This window comes from Phalacrocorax aristotelis, chromosome 22 (genome assembly GCF_949628215.1).
Source record: "Phalacrocorax aristotelis chromosome 22, bGulAri2.1, whole genome shotgun sequence".
Taxonomy (NCBI): domain Eukaryota; kingdom Metazoa; phylum Chordata; class Aves; order Suliformes; family Phalacrocoracidae; genus Phalacrocorax; species Phalacrocorax aristotelis.
The window spans coordinates 2,892,999-2,900,318 of record NC_134297.1 but is presented as its reverse complement, the minus strand read 5'-3'; the positions used below and the strand labels follow the sequence as shown (position 1 = coordinate 2,900,318).

Here is a 7,320-nt window from a genome sequence, read left to right as displayed (position 1 = left end):
CCCCAGGGGATTACCCAAAGGGTTGCAGTCTGACCCAGGACATCGTTTAAAGGCAAATGTAGGTTTTCCTGCAAACCATGAGAACATCCATGCAGGTGGCAAGATGAGAGACCTATAAAAAAAAGCTTAAAAATGTTTAGGGAACCAGCCTTATTTCCGTAACTTTTATAGCTCTTTCTGACCACGCATTCCAGTGCAAACCAGCATTATTCCCTTCAGAATTATTACTGGCAGAGGCCAAAGCATTTGTTCTGGGAAAACAGCAGCACAAATGTGGAAAAGATTAAAATGGATATGTTTACGTAAAAATCATCTTAAGTGGGTGCATGCGGTTGAAAACTTGAGGAAATCACATCAGAGCACATAATGCTTATTTAGAGTTTTTTAGAAAAATAAATAAAGGAAATGAGAGGGCCTCTTGTGTTAAGCAGCGCTCTGGAGGAGCCTGATGACGGCCGTGGGCTGGCTGGAGCAAACAGAGGGCCTCCGCCAGGGCCTGGCTAGGAAGGGCAGGTGGAAGGGATCACCCAGGCATGGCAGCGGGTGCGGGACGGGGCGGGGACACCCCGTGTGCCGGGGCGGGGGGGGGGGGGGGGTGCAGCTGCGCTACGCGCGCGGCGCGGCTCTGGGCAGGACAGCCGGCGCGTGCCCCGCGCGCCCCCGACGGTCGCAAGGGCGGGCGGTGGGGGCGCGTGGCTCTCCTGCGCCGCTAGGGGGCGCCTCGGGCCCCAGTCGTGCGAGTGGCCGCCCGCCCTCCGTCGCGAGGCAGGGCGCGAGGCTGTCCCGCCGGCCGGGGCTCCGCCGCCGGTGGCGCGGCGTTTAAACCGGCGCTGGGTGAGCTTCCCGCCCTTCCGCGGGAGGGACGGCAGCCGGCCGGGGGGCGCTTTGGGGCTCAACGGGTCCTGGAGTCTCCCCGGGGCACGCTTTGCGCTGTTACAGAGGGAGGGAGGACCGGGCGGGGAGTGCCTCGGAGGGCAGCAGGGTGTTTCGGTGGAGTTCCTGAGGGAAAAGTTGAGGTAATTCTGAGGGGACAGAATGAGATACATACGGGAGAAGGCTGAAGTAACTTAGAAGGAACAGAGAGGGGACAAATTGAGTGCAGAATCTGAGGTAATCTATAGGGCACAGAATCAAATTTTTGGAGGGAAAAGCTGAGGTGAGTTGGGGGAGACAGGGGCGATGTTTTTGACAGAAAACCTGAGGTAACTTCAATGAATCAAAATGGCCTTTTTTTGAGGGATGAGTCTGGGGTAATTTAGGGGGGATATGAGCATTTCTGAGGGGAAAGTCTGATGTAACTCGGAAGACAGAGGCAGCATTTCTGGCATAGAGAGGACAGAGGTGGAATTTTGAGTGGAAAAGCTGGGGTAATTTAGAGGGGAAAAATGAGTAGTTTTGTGGGAAAATCTGGGAAAACATAGAGGGGATAGAGGTGTCATTTTGGAGGGAATAGCTGAGGTAATTTAGAGGGGACCCACCGTACAATTTTCATGGAAAATCTAAGGCACCTCAGAATGGACAGGGTAAGCATTATTGAGGGAAAGGCTTAGGTTTCTGAAGTGGGACAGAAAGAGTATGTTGGAGGGACAAGTCAGAGGTAACTAAGAGGATAGGGAAAGATCCAAGAGAGTTCCATATTTTATCAGAATTATATAGAGGATAGTTAGGATGGGGTGAGCATGTTTGAGGGCAACATCTGAGGTACCTTAGGGAAGACATTGCAACATCTTTGTGAGAGAAACTATGATATTACAGGTTGCTGAAAATACCAGAATGGATGAAGATTTTAGCAGGGGAAGCTAAATGAACCTTCTTGATTTGTGTGGCTGTTTTGGCTCTAGGAACTAAGGTGCAAGAGAAATGATAAAACGATCATAGGCATGGATTTTCTGAGGAAAAAAGATCTGTCTCCTAGGGAGTCACTCAAAATAATAATTTAGCAATGGTATTGACCATTATTTAAAGGTCTGAAGCATAGGTGCACCAGAAATTCATGAAAATAATCTTCTGGGAGGAAAGGAGAAGAATGATGAACCCATACAGGACGGTGAGTTCAGCAACAGATTTTCCTGCACTGAATGGCCGGGATGGGTGCAGTGAGAAAAAGAGGGAATACAGCTGGGGAAAACAGAAGAGGAAGATGCACGAAATAAAAATTCGACATGATATGGGTTTAAGACGGAACACAGAATTCAGAGTAGAGCTCCAAAAGTCAATCTTACTCCATTTCTAGTAGATAGGTTAGCATTATCAGGCCTAAATGTATCCTTCCTCAACACCAGCTAGCGCAGAAGGGAGTGGGTCAACCCATGGATCAAGGTGCCCCTAAATTGGAGTGTGTCAGGAGCCGTGGAGCCCTCTGTCCTGTCCCCAGGAGCAGCCCGAGCCCCTGTAAGCAGGGCTGGGGAGGCTGCTTTAGCCAGCCAACAGGAACGAGCCCTCCCTTGCCCTTTAGAGGGTGCAGGTTGAGGGAGAGCTGTGCCCGAGGGCGCAGTCCCGCCTTTGGCGCTGCTTTTGCTGGAGCGACCTCCCCGCGGTTGGGGTCAAGGTCGCTCCCTGGGCTCCTGAAGACGTGGTGATGTGGTGCAGCCAGGCCGGCCGGCCCCTAAGTTGGGCGCAGGTCGGAGCCGAGCGGGACCGCCACCCTGTAAGCAGGGCCGTGCGCGTCCCCTGCGCTTGGAGGGACCCCCTGTAAGCAGGCGGGTGCCCCTGGCCCTGGCCTTTCAGAGGCGTGGGGCCGGGCGCGTGTGCCCTCCCTGTCCTCGGGGCCGGGGCCCCGGCCCCCCGGCCTTTGGCCGTGAAGCTCCGCTGCCTGGCTTTGAGTCTCGTTCCTGTCGCTGTGGGGGAAGGCCGAGCTCTCTGGCTCCCTGGGTGTCGACCTGCCTGTAATCAGGGTCCCGGTCTGGGAGCCTTTGTGCTCCGCTGGCAGCCTGCGTGGGGTGACCGCCCCGTTAGCGGGGTGTGGGTCAGGGTGCCCCTGAATCGGAGAGAAGGAGCCTCCGTGGGCCTTTGGGACCAGGGCCGCCCTGTAAGCCGGGGCCCGGCCAGTGCCCTGGAGTCCCGGGCGCTTTGCAGTCCAGGCGGCAGCTCGAGCCCCCTGTAAGCAGGGGCGCAGCCTCTTTGGCCGCCGCCTTGCGTGCCCAGCTTGCTTTGCCCGGGGTGCCCGCCTCCGAGCCCAGCTCCAGCACCGGCCGGAGCTCTGCTGTGCGCGGCTCAGGTGAGACAAGCTCTGAAGCAGCAGGGTTTTGTGGAGGTGGGGGCTTGGCGGCGGGCGGGTGGTGCCTCGGGGAGCTTCCTCTGGGGGTGTAGGGGTCCCCATTTCCTTGAGTTGGAGGAGCTGATGCTTCTCAAAGGGTGGACTAGATGATCGCTGCGTCCCTTCCAACCTGTGATGCTCAGGCCTAACCGTGTCCTCCTTCCTCGGCAGCAGCTGGCGGAGGAGAGAGAAGAGGCGTCGTGTGGAACGGCGAGGCAAGAGTGAGCGAGAAGAGGAGCGGGGAGCGGCGTCGGGCTGCGGAGGGGCCACGAGAAAGGCACTCTGGGCAAAGGGACCTCCCTGTCTCCGGGGCGCGGTCGCGTAAGAGCGGGGCGGGCACCTTTGGGGTGCCCCCGCTGGCTTTGCGCTGGGCGACCTCCCTGTAACCAGGGCTCGGTCTTTGCTTTTGCTGTCGTGGGCCTTTTGCCGCCCTTGCTCCTCTGGCTGCCTGGAGGGAGTGGCGATCCTGTAAGGAGGGTGAGCGCCACCGCCTCCGCACCCGAGGGGGAAATGGAGCTCGCTGGACCCCAAGCCCACCCTGTAAGCAGGGGAGGGCCGTATTCCCGCCCCCCTGCTCCAGCCCCGGCGGCGGCTTTCTGCCTGCTGGCGGCCTGGCCAGCGTGACACCCCCGGAGTCGGGGCGTGTCACGGCATTTGCCCCTCGGCCACCCGTGAGGCCCCTTGGCACGTTGAGGCCCCCCCTCGGCCTCCGTGCAGCCCGGGGGGCAGGTCTGAGGCTCTCCTCTCCTGCTCGGGGGTAGGGATGGCTCCCCAGACATTGGCTGCACAGAGCTCGCTCTCTCTTCCGGGAAGTTGTGTTTGTGTGTGTCTCCCCCCCCTTGTCCCTGTCCTTGTCGGTGTGAGCGAGTGAGTGAGCTTGTCCTTTAGGCCCCCCCTTAAAATCGCTGCAGCTTAGCTTCAACTTCCCGGGAGGGAAAGAAGGGCTCTGTGCAGCAACAGGGGGGTCCCCTCTGAGCCCGCGAGCGGAGGGGGAGTCCAGGCTTGCCCCTTTCCCTTCCCTCTAAGGACGGAGCGAAGCCGCTTAGTCGTAGCGCGGGCAAGGCGACCAGCCTGTAGTCAGGGTCTGGGTCTCTGCCTGCGTGGCTGCCTGTCCTGCTGGCGAGCTGCCAGCGTGCCAGCCCCGAGTGCACTTGGGGCGTGTGTCAGGAGCCGTGGAGCCCTCTGTCCTGTCCCCAGGAGCAGCCCGAGCCCCTGTAAGCAGGGCTGGGGAGGCTGCTTTAGCCAGCCAACAGGAACGAGCCCTCCCTCGCCCTTTAGAGGGTGCAGGTTGAGGGAGAGCTGTGCCCGAGGGCGCAGTCCCGCCTTTGGCGCTGCCTTTGCTGGAGCGACCTCCCCGCGGTTGGGGTCAAGGTCGCTCCCTGGGCTCCTGAAGACGTGGTGATGTGGTGCAGCCAGGCCGGCCGGCCCCTAAGTCGGGCGCAGGTCGGAGCCTTGGGCTCCGTGGGGCTTGTGGGAGCCGAGCGGGAGCGCCACCCTGTAAGCAGGGCCGTGCGCGTCCCCTGCGCTTGGAGGGACCCCCTGTAAGCAGGCGGGTGCCCCTGGCCCTGGCCTTTCAGAGGCGTGGGGCCAGGAGATGTGGGGGCCGGGCATGTGTGCCCTCCCTGTCCTCGGGGCCGGGGCCCCGGCCCCCCGGCCTTTGGCCGTGAAGCTCCGCTGCCTGGCTTTGAGTCTCGTTCCTGTCGCTGTGGGGGAAGGCCGAGCTCTCTGGCTCCCTGGGTGTCGACCTGCCTGTAATCAGGGTCCCGGTCTGGGAGCCTTTGTGCTCCGCTGGCAGCCTGCGTGGGGTGACCGCCCCGTTAGCGGGGTGTGGGTCAGGGTGCCCCTGAATCGGAGAGAAGGAGCCTCCGTGGGCCTTTGGGACCAGGGCCGCCCTGTAAGCCGGGGCCCGGCCAGTGCCCTGGAGTCCCGGGCGCTTTGCAGTCCAGGCGGCGGCTCGAGCCCCCTGTAAGCAGGGGCGCAGCCTCTTTGGCCGCCGCCTTGCGTGCCCAGCTTGCTTTGCCCGGGGTGCCCGCCTCCGAGCCCGGCTCCAGCACCGGCCGGAGCTCTGCTGTGCGCGGCTCAGGTGAGACGAGCTCTGAAGCAGCAGGGTTTTGTGGAGGTGGGGGCTTGGCGGCGGGCGGGTGGTGCCTCGGGGAGCTTCCTCTGGGGGTGTAGGGGTCCCCATTTCCTTGAGTTGGAGGAGCTGATGCTTCTCAAAGGGTGGACTAGATGATCGCTGCGTCCCTTCCAACCTGTGATGCTCAGGCCTAACCGTGTCCTCCTTCCTCGGCAGCAGCTGGCGGAGGAGAGAGAAGAGGCGTCGTGTGGAACGGCGAGGCAAGAGTGAGCGAGAAGAGGAGCGGGGAGCGGCGTCGGGCTGCAGAGGGGCCACGAGAAAGGCACTCTGGGCAAAGGGACCTCCCTGTCTCCGGGGCGCGGTCGCGTAAGAGCGGGGCGGGCACCTTTGGGGTGCCCGTGCTGGCTTTGCGCTGGGCGACCTCCCTGTAACCAGGGCTCGGTCTTTGCTTTTGCTGTCGTGGGCCTTTTGCCGCCCTTGCTCCTCTGGCTGCCTGGAGGGAGTGGCGACCCTGTAAGGAGGGTGAGCGCCACCGCCTTTGCACCCGAGGGGGAAATGGAGCTCGCTGGACCCCAAGCCCACCCTGTAAGCAGGGGAGGGCCGTATTCCCGCCCCCCTGCTCCAGCCCCGGCGGCGGCTTTCTGCCTGCCGGCGGCCTGGCCAGCGTGACACCCCCGGAGTCGGGGCGTGTCACGGCATTTGCCCCTCGGCCACCCGTGAGGCCCCTTGGCACGTTGAGGCCCCCCCTCGGCCTCCGTGCAGCCCGGGGGGCAGGTCTGAGGCTCTCCTCTCCTGCTCGGGGGTAGGGATGGCTCCCCAGACATTGGCTGCACAGAGCTCGCTCTCTCTTCCGGGAAGTTGTGTTTGTGTGTGTCTCCCCCCCCTTGTCCCTGTCCTTGTCGGTGTGAGCGAGTGAGTGAGCTTGTCCTTTAGGCCCCCCCTTAAAATCGCTGCAGCTTAGCTTCAACTTCCCGGGAGGGAAAGAAGGGCTCTGTGCAGCAACAGGGGGGTCCCCTCTGAGCCCGCGAGCGGAGGGGGAGTCCGGGCTTGCCCCTTTCCCTTCCCTCTAAGGACGGAGCGAAGCCGCTTAGTCGTAGCGCGGGCAAGGCGACCAGCCTGTAGTCAGGGTCTGGGTCTCTGCCTGCGTGGCTGCCTGTCCTGCTGGCGAGCTGCCAGCGTGCCAGCCCCGAGTGCACTTGGGGCGTGTGTCAGGAGCCGTGGAGCCCTCTGTCCTGTCCCCAGGAGCAGCCCGAGCCCCTGTAAGCAGGGCTGGGGAGGCTGCTTTAGCCAGCCAACAGGAACGAGCCCTCCCTCGCCCTTTAGAGGGTGCAGGTTGAGGGAGAGCTGTGCCCGAGGGCGCAGTCCCGCCTTTGGCGCTGCCTTTGCTGGAGCGACCTCCCCGCGGTTGGGGTCAAGGTCGCTCCCTGGGCTCCTGAAGACGTGGTGATGTGGTGCAGCCAGGCCGGCCGGCCCCTAAGTTGGGCGCAGGTCGGAGCCTCGGGCTCCGTGGGGCTTGTGGGAGCCGAGCGGGACCGCCACCCTGTAAGCAGGGCCGTGCGCGTCCCCTGCGCTTGGAGGGACCCCCTGTAAGCAGGCGGGTGCCCCTGGCCCTGGCCTTTCAGAGGCGTGGGGCCAGGAGATGTGGGGGCCGGGCATGTGTGCCCTCCCTGTCCTCGGGGCCGGGGCCCCGACCCCCCGGCCTTTGGCCGTGAAGCTCCGCTGCCTGGCTTTGAGTCTCGTTCCTGTCGCTGTGGGGGAAGGCCGAGCTCTCTGGCTCCCTGGGTGTCGACCTGCCTGTAATCAGGGTCCCGGTCTGGGAGCCTTTGTGCTCCGCTGGCAGCCTGCGTGGGGTGACCGCCCCGTTAGCGGGGTGTGGGTCAGGGTGCCCCTGAATCGGAGAGAAGGAGCCTCCGTGGGCCTTTGGGACCAGGGCCGCCCTGTAAGCCGGGGCCCGGCCAGTGCCCTGGAGTCCCGGGCGCTTTGCAGT

General features: G+C 62.6%; 1 long non-coding RNA gene across 2 annotated transcripts; it reads left to right on the top strand.

The window, feature by feature from the left end:
• The first annotated feature begins 839 nt into the window (after positions 1-839).
• Positions 840-4,245, top strand: LOC142067543 (uncharacterized). 2 transcript variants are annotated; one of them, XR_012664077.1, is made up of 3 exons: positions 840-1,016; positions 1,966-2,047; positions 3,431-4,245. It is a non-coding gene; the product is annotated as an uncharacterized LOC142067543 (long non-coding RNA). The 2 variants fall into 2 exon arrangements; XR_012664076.1 differs by having other exon boundaries at positions 3,428-4,245.
• The last annotated feature ends 3,075 nt before the right edge of the window (positions 4,246-7,320 follow it).